Source organism: Ochotona princeps, unplaced genomic scaffold (assembly GCF_030435755.1).
Source record: "Ochotona princeps isolate mOchPri1 unplaced genomic scaffold, mOchPri1.hap1 HAP1_SCAFFOLD_142, whole genome shotgun sequence".
Classification (NCBI taxonomy): domain Eukaryota; kingdom Metazoa; phylum Chordata; class Mammalia; order Lagomorpha; family Ochotonidae; genus Ochotona; species Ochotona princeps.
In genome coordinates this window covers 275,001-287,500 of record NW_026701045.1, presented here as the reverse complement: position 1 = coordinate 287,500, position 12,500 = coordinate 275,001, and positions in this window count along the sequence as shown.

Genomic DNA, 12,500 nt, shown 5'->3' with positions numbered 1-12,500 from the left:
AGCGACCACAGGAGCCCCTCCGTCAGGCCCACAGTAGGCACCGGGACACACCCGGCCCGGCCCAGCGGGACCCTCCCCCGACCCAGAGGGGGGAGGCACGGGCCACGGCGAGGTAGAGGTGCGAGAGGCAGCGTCCGGCCCCCAGCGGAAGGGGGCCAGAAGAGCCCACGCGTAACCCCCACACACTCCCCGAGGGGAGGGCGGAGGGAACGAGCGACCATCGCCACCTAACGCACAACGAACCCGAGCCATCCGCGTCGTCAGCAGCGTGGCTACCGACACACACCAGGAGGGAAGGAACGGCGACAAGCGGGGGATACGGCACCCCATCACGTAAGGCACGTCCCTGTCGGATCGCTAGAGAAGGCTTTTCTCACCGAAGGTGGGCCGCACCCCACCAACCCCGAGCGCACCTCTCACCAGGCCGAGAGGGCCCTTCGAGGGAGCAACACCCAACCCGCGGGGCGAGCCCGAAGCCGGGCGGAGGGGTCTGCGGTAGAGGAAAGGAAGCCACCTGCCCCCACAGACGCGCAGGGGACACCAGCGGCCAAGCAAGGCCACAGGCGGCAGCAGCAGCGGCGGCGACGGGCCTGCGCTGCACCCACGCTGCCTCTTCCTTACCGCCTCGACCCCCCAGGGACTCCCACGCACCAAGCAGCACACGCCAGCGAGGCTGCGACGGCACACCCGGGAGAGAGCACACCGGGGCAGTGAAGGAGCGACGGCACCACTCGGTTCCAGGCGCCTGAGAGGCAAACGACCTGGACCGCTCCAGGAGCACCGCAGAGAGCTGAGCAGGGTCAGACTCTGCCAGACAAGCCCCGCACCACCACCGCGGGACGGGGCCCGCCCACACACCATGACACACCGACACGGCAGAGGGCGAAGGGTGTCCGCCACGTCCGAGGACCCCCGCCTGGACCCCCAACGCCAGCACCTTCAGGCGGCACAAGGCAGAGGGAGCGGAGATCGAGCCGGATTCCGCACCCCTGGCCTCTCCCACCACGCCGAGGCAGGGGAAAGAGGAACCAGGAGCCCGCAAGACAGAACGAGCAGCTCGGCAGCATTCGCCATGAATGGCCGTCCCTCGTCTGTAAGCGGCTTAGGCCCGGCCCAGGAGAGCGCCACATCACCACATCGGTCAAGTCTCGGTCTAGGATTATGACATCACGCGAGGCACAGGGGGTCACGCCCAGCGAGGACAGCTGCCAGGGGGGGGTCCGTCGGCAGCCTCGCCAGCCCCTTGCCTCTTCAGCAGCGGTGGCCAACCCCAGCGGAGGAACGCCTGACACGCACACGCGGCATAAGGCCGACGACCACTGAGACTCAGTTCTGAGGGGGTTCTGTCAGCCACCACTACGCAGCGGGCCACCTGCGGCAGAAGACGGACACGGGTATAGGACCCAGCGCCCAGCCTCACCTCTGCCGCTCTCGGGGCAAATTCTAAGCCGGAGATGGTGGCACCGTCGCAGGGCTAAACCAGGATCGCACACCAAGCTCCCGCACGAACCCAGGCAGGGAGCTCGGCACCGGATGGGCAGGGGGAACGCAGTCCAGCGCCAGGCCGCCGGCAGCCCATCGCGCTCCCCCCTACCGCCCCAGACGCGAACCCAGGGGCCCAGCTCTTCCGGTGACAGTCACCAGGAGACAGCGTGTCAGCACCTACCTGCAGATCCAAAATGACAACTGCAGGTGTAGAAATGCCCTTCCAGGGGACAACAGGGACAACCTATGGGACACAGCCGCCCCTCAGATGGGGGCCCGGGTCACAAGTCCCCAAAAACACAGCCATCGCCCACAGGGCATGCTCCTGTGGCCACCTGGTCGACCCCAGGAGTTAGAGAAAAGCAAACAACTCTACAGCCCCACCAACGGCCCCGACCAGGTCCCCCTAGGGTGCGGGTGACAAGTGTCGGGCCGGCGGCCCAGGGCCTCAGCCCCGCCAACGGCCCCGGCCGGGTCCCCTAGTGCAGGCGACAAGTGTCGGGCCGGTGGCCGTGGCCTCGCAGCCCCGCCAACGGCCCCGACCAGGTCCCCCTAGGGTGCGGGTGACAAGTGTCGGGCCGGCGGCCCAGGGCCTCAGCCCCGCCAACGGCCCCGGCCGGGTCCCCTAGTGCAGGCGACAAGTGTCGGGCCGGTGGCCGTGGCCTCGCAGCCCCGCCAACGGCCCCGACCAGGTCCCCTAGGGTGCGGGTGACAAGTGTCGGGCCGGCGGCCGTGGCCTCGCAGCCCCGCCGACGGCCCCGACCGGGTCCCCTTGTGCAGGCGACAAGCGTCTGGGCCGGCGGCCGTGGCCTCAAGCCCCACCAACGGTCCCGGCCGGGTCCCCTAGTGCAGGCGACAAGTGTCGGGCCGGTGGCCGTGGCCTCGCAGCCCCGCCGACGGCCCCGATCGAGTCCCCTAGTGCACGGTGGCAGTGATAAAAGGGTGTGCTGGTCGACCCCATGCACTCTAGCGGTACTCCAGCCCGGTTACAATCGGGAGCGAGCAGACACCTACCCACCCCCGCAGCTGCCTGCCTGCTCACTTGCAAGCCTCCAGGCTCAATCTCCGAACAGCACACGAGCCACCAAGGTCCCAGCAGGGCTGGGACTCTCCCGCCTGCAGCTTGGGGACTTTGTCACATCCTGTCCCGGGCTCTCCACCCACTTGCTCGCCCTTGCCGGCTCCAGAATGCTCTACAGCTACAGCACGGCTGCCACCAGGTGGAGTCAGACAGCCAGCACCAAGGGACAAAGGGACAGCACGCTGGATGCACGCAGCCAGGCAATGAAGCCGAGATAGGCAGGGAAATGTGTGTCACTGCCTCCCTCCCTCCCTCCCCTCGCAGGGGGTGCTGGCTGGTCCCGGCCGCCAGGTCGGTTGCTTTGCCTTGCCTCTCATTTAGAACCAAACTGTGTCGTGACCGTCACTGGTGAAATGTTAACATTCGGTGTTGATGCATGGAACACCAGGTCGCGTGGCTTGGGGAGAATCGAGTTGTAGTAGTGAGTGACCACGCATCTACTGTGACAGGATACATCTGACCTATCAGTACAGTCTTGGGGGAAGGGTGGATAGACTTGGTCACACACAGGTAAAGGAAAACGGCAGACAGAAAATAAAATGAAAACACCGACATTGAGAGAGAAAAGGGAGAGAGAAACGGGGGGGGGGGGGGAGAGAATGAGAACTGAAAGGAAGGCAAAACTAAGAAAGAAAGAAAAAAAAAAAAAAAAAACCAGGAAGACCAAAAACTAGGAAAGGAGAAAGACAACATAAAGGGAAGCAATGGACACAGTAGAACAAAATTTTTTGGGGGGAAAAAAAAAAAAAACAGAACACACACGAGTAAAACAGATGAGGCAAGACAATAAATCCAGCATGAGGACGCGAGAGAAAAACATATATAGATTGAAAGAGAAGAGAGAAACAAGTTAAGAAGGACCAAGGAAGCCAAAGGTAAAGGAAGAAGGCAGACAGAAAATAAAATGAAAACACCGACATTGAGAGAGAGAAAAGGGAGAGAGAAACGGGGGGGGGGGGGGCTGGGGGGAGGAGAGAATGAGAACTGAAAGGAAGGCAAAGGTAAGAATACAAAAAAAAAAGAAGAAGAAGAAGAAGAAAGACAAAAACTAAGAAAAGAGAAAGACAACATAAAGGGAAGCAATGGAAACATTAGGGGAGAACACACACACACACACACACACACACACACACACACACGCAGGTACAACGGCCAGACACACACCGATGAGGGAAGAAAATAAATCCAGAATGAGGACGCGAGAGAAAGGCCTATAAAGATTGAACGAGAAAAAACAACTCAAGAACAACCTAGGGGAAGGCAGAGAATGTAAGGATGAAGACTGTCAAATAAAGGTGGGAGTCACAAGTGAAATTCTAGGAGATGTAGGGGAGTGGGAGAAGGAGAGGAGACAGTGAAAAGGAGAAAGCGAAAGAAAGAAAGAGAGGAAAGCGGGAATCGGCGAGCAAAACAGAGAAAGAGAGAGAGAGAGAGAGAGAAACAGAGCCTAAAAGGAATGGAGAGATCCAAGAAGAAAGAACTAAGGCAACATCCCTGGGAAGGTAACAGATCCCCCCGCCTGGACGTGGCAGGAGCACCTAGAGAGGCGCGCACAGTGCAGTCCCGGCCCGGCGGAAGGACGGTTTCTGCCGCCGCGGCCCCCTCCCCCCTCCCCCCTCCCCCCACCGCCGGCACCGCCGCCACTGCTCAGCCAGCAAGCCAGAAGCCCGACTGTGCTTACTGCGCCTGCGCCAGACCGACTCTCTCCCTCCCTCCCTCCCTCCCTCCCTCCTCCTTCCTCGACCCCCCCAAACTCCACGCCGACCACCACCCCGAGGCCTCGCGAGACGCGAGACTTGTTCAGACGCGGGCGCCATCTTGGCTTCTGCCGTCAGCGCCATCTTGGCTTTCGCCTCTTGTCCGATCCGATACTGTGGCCACTAGATGGCGCGCAGACAGCACGAGTGGATTCTTGAAACACGCTGGGGTTTCTGGTTTGGAGTCAGTTGGGGTTGCGATGGGACGGGGAAGATGAAGGATGGGGGAGCAGGAAGAGCAAAGACAAGAGATCACAACGACAACACTGAGTCTCGAGCCCAGGGGTCAGTTCCAGATTCATCCCTTGGGCCACGTTTTTCCAAGCCCAGCTCTCCCGGGGAACCTCATCCAGTAATGAGAGAGAAAGAGAGAGAGAGAGAGAGAGAGAGAGAGAGAGAGAGAGAGAAAGAGAGAAAGACTGTCTCACAAAAATCAGAAACCCGGTTCAGTCCATCTCAATGTCCCCAACCACATTGGTACAGCAAAGATTTCCCTATACACACACAGCTACAACCCAGTCAGCGCCTCACCCCAAGTCCGTTCCCACAATATGTGCCAAGAGACCTTTCCTCCACCCTTGTCTCTCCTGGATGTCCCTCCCTAGGCGGTATTGTCACAAAGTGTGGAAGGGCTCTCTCCCTCCTGTGTCACAGCAGCTGAGGCCAAGCTAGGCCGAAGCCAGGAGCCAGGAACAAGATGAAATCGGTGTTCCCATACGGCAAGGCCAGTGTGTCTGCTGACAGGCTGTTGAGCGTGTGTGCGGTGCCACAATGCCAGTATCCCCCACTGTCTTGCTTTCACTTTCTGTTCTCTAGTTTTATTTTTATTTATTTATTTGGCCTTGAGGTTGACTTATTTTCATTGGGGAGGCAGATTTGCAGAGAGAAGGAGAGACAGACGGACAGAAAGATTTCCATCCGCCGGTGCACTCCCCAAATGGCCACAACCACGGCCGGAGCTGACTGGATCCGATCCGAATCCAGGCGCTGGGAGTTTCTTCCAGGCCTCCCACACAGGTGCAGGGTCCCGTACACTTGGACCACCCTCCGCTGTTTTCCCAGGGCACAAACAGGGAGCTAGATCAGAAGTGGAGCCACAGGGACATGAAAGTGGAGGAAAAGCCAGTGAAGCTATTCTGCAGCGCCCTTGCGTCTGCCTGTCCTTCCTGTGAGCTCTTGCAAGACCCAAGAAGTTCCTCAGGGACAGAAAGGATGTGCCATGGAAACAGGTTAGGGATGTGAAAGGAGAGAGAGGAAAAGAGGGGGAGAGAGAGAGAGAGAGAGAGAGAGAGAGAGAGAGAGAGAGAGAGAGAGAGAGAGATTGAAATTGAGTTAGTGAGAATGTGACAACAATTCAGTCTTCTCTGTTCCCCATTTGCAGGTAAGGTCCAGATGAGGAAAAGGAGAAAGGGAGCAGCCAGGCTGGGATTGGGCCTCTTCACCTCTCTCTCTCTCTCTCTCTCTCTCTCTATCCCAGGAGGGGGCATCACACAGCTTTCTCTTTCCAATTTGTGAGCAGAAGTGGTTGCACGCTGAGTGGTTCCTGGCCAGGATCCAGAACATGGAGGGAGAAGTAGGTGTCAGGTAAGGCCACCTGTGAGGCCTTCACGTCGGCATAGTGGCCTTTCATTCCCAATCCACCAGAGAAATCCTCGGGCAGGAAGGGCACAGGCCAGCCCATATGTCCTCCTGCTCTGCCGTCCTCAAGTCCCCTTGACTTGTCCGCAGAGCCGACCGCACACAACACCCACAACTCAGGCACAGGTGCCCCAGTCTCTCCCTCAGAGCACCCTTTCCCTTCAGTTCCGCAGAATAAGAGATGGTGAGCTGACCCTCCAACTCTTCCGCCTCCACACCCCACCCACCCACCCACCCACGGTCCATCAAAGACAAGGGGTTGGTTGGTTGGTTAGTTGGTTGGTTGGGTCCGGCCGGCATGTTAGCCTAGTGACTAAATCCTAAAGAAAAGAAAGATAGATGTGAACGCAGAGAAGAGCTGCCTTCCAAAACACACATATAATTAGCCAGGCCGGGTTGGGGCGCAAGCCAGGCTGGATTGAACTGTGAACTGGCTAGCACCCCACAGTTCGCAGGAGGGCTGGGGATGGACCAGGCCAGGCTAGGTTGCCGTACCCCAGCCCAATGGCGATAGCTGGGACTGGTGGTGGGCCATCTCAGATTGTGCCACAGCACCCACTGGCGCACGCAAGAACCGGGGGTGGTGCGGTGGGGGTGGTGGAGAGGGAGCGTGAGAACCGGAATCAAGTTAGGGCGCTGCACCCAGTCAGGCAAAAAGAGAGCCAAAATGGCTGGGCGGGTGGGTGGGTGCGTTGCGGGCGGGCGGGCGGGCGGGCGGGCCAGCCGGATTAGGCCACAACACCCAGCTGTCAGCAAAGCGCCGGGACTGCCTGGGTGAAAAAATTACATCAGGCAGGCCGGCCGGACCGCATTAGCCCCCAGACGGTCCCAAGATCTGGGGCTGGGAGCCCGCCAGCCTGCTAGGGGAACGCCAGGCAGGCAGGCAGGCAGGCAGGCAGGCAGGCAGGCAGGCACTCCTCCTGTCAGCTAGGCCGTAGCTCCCGTCGGAGAGCACGTTAAGGCCTGCCTGAACTAAAACAGCAAGCTACCCATAGATCATCAGGCCGTATGTGCCAAACATACAAGGCCTGGGCCAGAGATGTCGACAGCGTGCATCTCCCCGGACCAGACAAGAAGACGAGGGGAAGGCAAGAGTTGTTGCTTGGGCCAGGCGTGTGCGGTTGCCTAGTGGCTCCATTTCTCGGCCTGTACGTGCCGAGATCCCATACGGGTGCCGGTTCGAGTCCCAGCTGCCCCACTTCCGTCCAGCTCCCTGCCTGTGGCCTGGAAAAGCGGTCGAGGATGGCACAAAGCCTTCGGTATCGGCAGCCGCCTGTGTGGCGGAGACCGACCGGGAAGAAGCTCCCGGCTCCTGGTTTTGGTTCTGCTCAGCCCCGACCACTTGGGGAGGGAACCAGCCAGCGGGCAGGAGATATTTCTTTCTGTCTCTCCTTCTCTCAGCAACACCCCTCCCAACCACACACACACACACACACACACACACCCCTCCCAACCACACACACACACACACACTCACACACACAGACACGCGCACGCGCGCACAGGGTCCTCCTGACTGGCGTGTGGCTGCCGGCTCCACCTCAGGATCCTTCACCGTCCAACAATAAGAACCAGATTGGGTTGAAGAACAGTCAGGAAACACCACTGTTCCTGCTAGGACAGGAGGTGGACTGAACAGGGCTGGCTCATGGACCCACTGGTATGCGTGAAACCTGGCACTGGGAGAGTTTCTGATGGAGGAGCCTGGGCAACTCCTCTGGCAGGACACAGTCCCTGCAGGTAAGCGCAAGCAGCACAAATAGGAAACAGCCCAGAACAGGCTATGGAAATTATCCCACTGGTATACACATGGCATGGATTGGGGGCAAGACCAGGCTGAACCTGTTCACATCACCCGCTGGTGAGTCCGAGCGCCAGAACAGAGTGTGGGTCGAGCCAGGTTCGGTTGCGACACATACTAGTACACAATAAGGAATGCCAAGGTGAGGTGAGCCGTACCAGATGTGGTTGCAGCGCCCAAACAGCACATGTGATAGTCAGGGGGAGGAGGCAAAGCTGACAGGGGAATGTGGGCTCCCCTGCTGGACAACTACTTCCCGACTAGGCTGCAGCTCCAACCGGTCTGCGTGAGGACCGAATATGAAGCGGGCAGGATCGAACCGGACTACGACACCCGTCGGTTCACGAGGAAGACAGGCCTGGAAACAGAACGAACCCGGCAATCCCAACGACCAGCATGATCATAAGCCGATCGGTGTGACGGACGGTGTTGGACTGTGTACTAGCAGACTCGCGCAGAAATCAGGCCTGTGATCATCTCAGATGAAGTTTCTTTGGAGAGAGATCCCTCCAACTGAACTGCTGATCTTAGAACCCCAACCATGAAGAGACTGTCAGCCAGTGGATTCTGAATAGGGTTCATTGCGATTGGAACTGAGACATTGGCAGCAGTCCAGAACTGATGAACTATCAGAACTGTATGAGCAGGAGCCTCAGAGCGTGCCTCCCGTTGGGGATCTGGGATGGGTGGGAGGTTGGGTGGGGCTTTTCCCTTTTTTTTTTTTTTTTTTTTTTTCCCCTGACCCCAGATACAGGGTAAAATGATATTGATGTGGAAACAATGGTATTTCCCACTTTCACCCTGTAGCCCTTGACACTCTGTTCCCTAATCAACCAAGTAAGATTATTAAAAAATAATTTTTAAAAAAAGGTATATCAGGTTTTACAATTTCATTAATTTTTATGAATGGGTAGTATTCTATAGTGTTTGTGTGCCACATTTTCTTTATTCTGTCACCCGCTGATGGGTATCTGTGTTGATCCCGTATCTGGCTATTGTGAATTGAGCTGTGATAGCTGTAAGGGTGCAAATAACTCTCTCATATGCATTTTCATTTGGATAAAATCATAGGGCTGCGACGCTGGTTCGTATGCAGACTTTTAGATACCATTTGTTTTTTATCCAATTGGGAAACATGAGATATTTTAATGAAATTATAACTGGATAAGAAATGAGTTTTATGAAGCATGGTGGCCACTTGGGGAGTGAACCAGCCAGCGGGCAGGAGATATTTCTTTCTGTCTCTCCTTCTCTCTATATATATATCTGAGTTTCAATAAAAATAAAATGGATGGATGGATGGATGGATGGATGGATGGAGGAATTGTTTTTTCTGAACAGGCACCGACTGTGAGATGTAAGTAAGGCTCTGGACTGCTGTGTCCTGGTCGCTCGGTCCAACGCCGATCCAAGCAGAGAACCGGGCCTGGCACGGGGCACAGGCCTAGTATATTCCTGCAACCCCTCCCACCGCCCCTCCACCCCCGCCCCGCGCACCTGCACAAGGACAGGTAAGGGGTTCCTCTCTGTGTTTTGAGTAATCGGTTCAGCTAGATCGTTCTATTGAGAGGGAGGGATGCTTGATGTTGAGCAGTTCTGCTTGTTTGAGTGACAGAAGTACACGCACAGGTTAATAACACGCGTTCACATAGTTAAGGTGATGGATGGAAGAGTGAATCAATAATGCCGATGGAAAGGCCACATCAGAAGGGAGCCGTTCCTGAGAACCACTCATGGTCTGCCCCATGCGAGTCAGAAAGCAGCGGCCAGATCCCACTTTGCACTTCCAGAGCGAGCGAAGGGGAGTGACCGACTGTGGCTGACCTTTGCCCCAGTCGGAGAGGCAGATCCTTTCACTGACAAACGCCTGAGGGCAGGTATGGCTCTGGGTGGAGCGGAGAGAAAGTGAAGCCTTTGGCAGACAACGGGACTTTGAACCAACCATTTGCATTTCAATGAAGGCAATGAATGAGGCCTCTTGGAATTGAATGAGAGGTTGCGTCCCTCAAGCCAGTGGCTTCCGAAACGAAGGCTGCTGCTTTCTTGGGGCACACCCCCCCACACACACACACAGAGGCTCATTCTGACGAGGAGGCGGGGTGCGGGTGCCCTGCCTGCCCCATGCTTCTCCTTACATGTCCCTGGACCCTGGACCCTGGCTCTGGCTCTAGCTCTGGCCTGGGAAAGGAGATGTGGATTGGGGAGGTGACTTGCAAGACGTACACACAAGACCCACCCACCATCAGTGAAACACAGCTTCTCTCCCTCCTTCCTTCCCTGGGGCTTGTGGGGGAGGGGAGGTTGGTATCAGGCAGGGAGGCACTTTTTGTTTTGGCTTGGCTTTTCTCCTCTTGGGTGTCACTGGTGCACCCCAGCGTATTCCATCACCAAGCCACTTTCCGATGTGTTTCGCTTCCCTCACAGTGGTTCATTAGCCAGCACCCACTGATAGGAGAGGACTGCTTTTTACTTGACAGCATCCTAGTGCAGGGATCAAAGGGGTCAGAGAAAGTAGAGAGAGCAAAGGAAAAAGGAAAAAGTTGGGTTGTTCGGGACTCCTTAAAGAAGAATTCATGTTGTGCCACCCACGTGTGCGAAGATTTGTCAAAGTCCCCCCCCCATGCCCCTTTCCTCCTCTCCCCCCCCCCCCCCCCCCCCGCTCAACCACCACCAAGCCATCACTCAGCAGGCTGGCTTCCAAGTAAATCAAATACATGCTTTAAGTGTTTGTTTTCTCTCACCTGACTCAGCACAATCGCACTCAGGGTTGCGGTGTAGCGACCAAATGTTGCCACCTGGTTGCCCAATTACTGCACCCTTAGGAATATTTAGTGGATTTCAACAACCTGGTGTTGAATGCCTTCTTTTTTTTTCTCTCTCTCCACTCCACTGAAGGCAAAATAAGATTTCCACCACCACCACCACCACCACCACCACCACCACCACCACCCCAACAGTGTGGAACATTGAAGTGGGCAGAAAACTAGTTACATTTTCCTTTAATGTGAACACCACATTTTAAGACTCTTGTATTTATTCATTTGCAAGTCAATCATGGGAGAGAGAGAGAGGAAGAGAGAGAGAGAGAGATTTGTGAGCAAGTTTGTTTGGAGCGGGGAAGGGGGGAGCGGGTGTGTCAGAGGAGATGGGAGGAAAGAAGAGAGAGGAAGAGAGAGGAGAGAGGAAGAGAGAGGGGCAAGGACGAGCAAAACAGCGAGCTCTTTGAAGAGATTCTTCCACCCACAAGTTCGTTCCCTTTTCTCTTTGTCGCTGTGTCCTTCCAATAAGCAGACATAGATGACACAGGATGGTGAGAGCTAGAGAGCGAGCGAGTGAGCCAAAAATGTGGAAACCGCGGTTCCACCAGCACCGTGACAACATTGCCAGTTTTTCTTTGTTTAAAAAAAAAATGGAAAGAGAGAGAGAGAGAGAGAGAGAGAGAGAGAGAGGAATCTTCCACCACTTCACCAGTCAGTTCAGAACTTTTCCCCCCAAATGCAGGCCTTAGAGAACTCAGAAGTTGGTGAACAGAAAGTATGGAATCCTGGTTCTCAGCGCTACACAACTCTGTTTAGGATACAAACAGGTTTTTCAACAGCTTTGGCCTCAAACCTGTGTGTGTGTGTGTGTGTGTGAGAGAGAGAGAGAGAGAGAGAGAGAGAGAGAGAGAGAGAGAGAGAACTAAGCGTTTCTGACAAAACGTGCGCAGAACCTCAACAGCAACAACTAAACCCATATGCCTCGGAGCCCCATCCAGAGGTGTTTACATGGCATTTTGACAAGATATTGAGCCAAAGCTCAGAGAGAGAATTGAGGAGAAAATAAATAAATAAATAAATAAATGGTGAAATCACGAATGTAAATTCGAATGATCTGTATTCCGGGAGTGAGTGAGTGAGTGGAATTTACCGACACCATGTCAGGATAGACAATGTGTCCGGACAGACAACGATGGAGAGTGGTGGTGGTGGGGGGGGGGGGGGGAGAGATGTCATTTCCAGTGTTTTCTAACCTAAGGGAAACTTGTAGGAAAAGTAGCATGCTCCGCACCACGGTCATGAGAGCCTTGTAGGCGCACGTGCTAAACTCCACACACATGATTTCCATCACCTTCGATTCAATGTGCACCTAGATCGAGGGGTTTCCCAGACACTAGAGCGCTCTTTGCAGACTCTGGGTTTGGTGGGCATGGTGGCACGACAGCGGCAGTGGCAGTGGCACTGAAGTCCAGGCCGCTCTAGGTAGGTCTGAAAAGACGTCCCTCTCTCCGTTCCAGCAGAAGCTGGCCCAAGGGCTTGGGACCCCGCCCACAGCACAGGCAGCCAGTGGTGGGTATCTACGTGTAGGTGGTCGTCTCGCCATCATGAGGTAGAGAAATCTCTGCCACGCCGTCCCTCCCTCCCTACAACCCCCCGTCCCGTCCCGCAAGGCTAACTAAGCAAGATCCCAGGCTACCAAGGAGAAGCAGGAGGGACTCTCCCCAGAGTCGGCCCGGGGTGAAGGGCAGTCCAGTCATGTGGTGGATGGGAGAGGGAAGAAGAGGGGTCCGGCATGGCTTGCTCTCAAAGCCGTCATTGGGCCAGTTGAGTCCCTAAAAGCACACCAAGCCACCCACCGCCATCCAGCCAGGCAGCCAGGCAGCCAGCCAGCCAGCCAGCCAGCCAGCATCCGCACACGCACCCACCCGGATGGCACACTGTTTTTGTATTTGTGTGTGCGCGCGCGCCCGCCTGGCTTC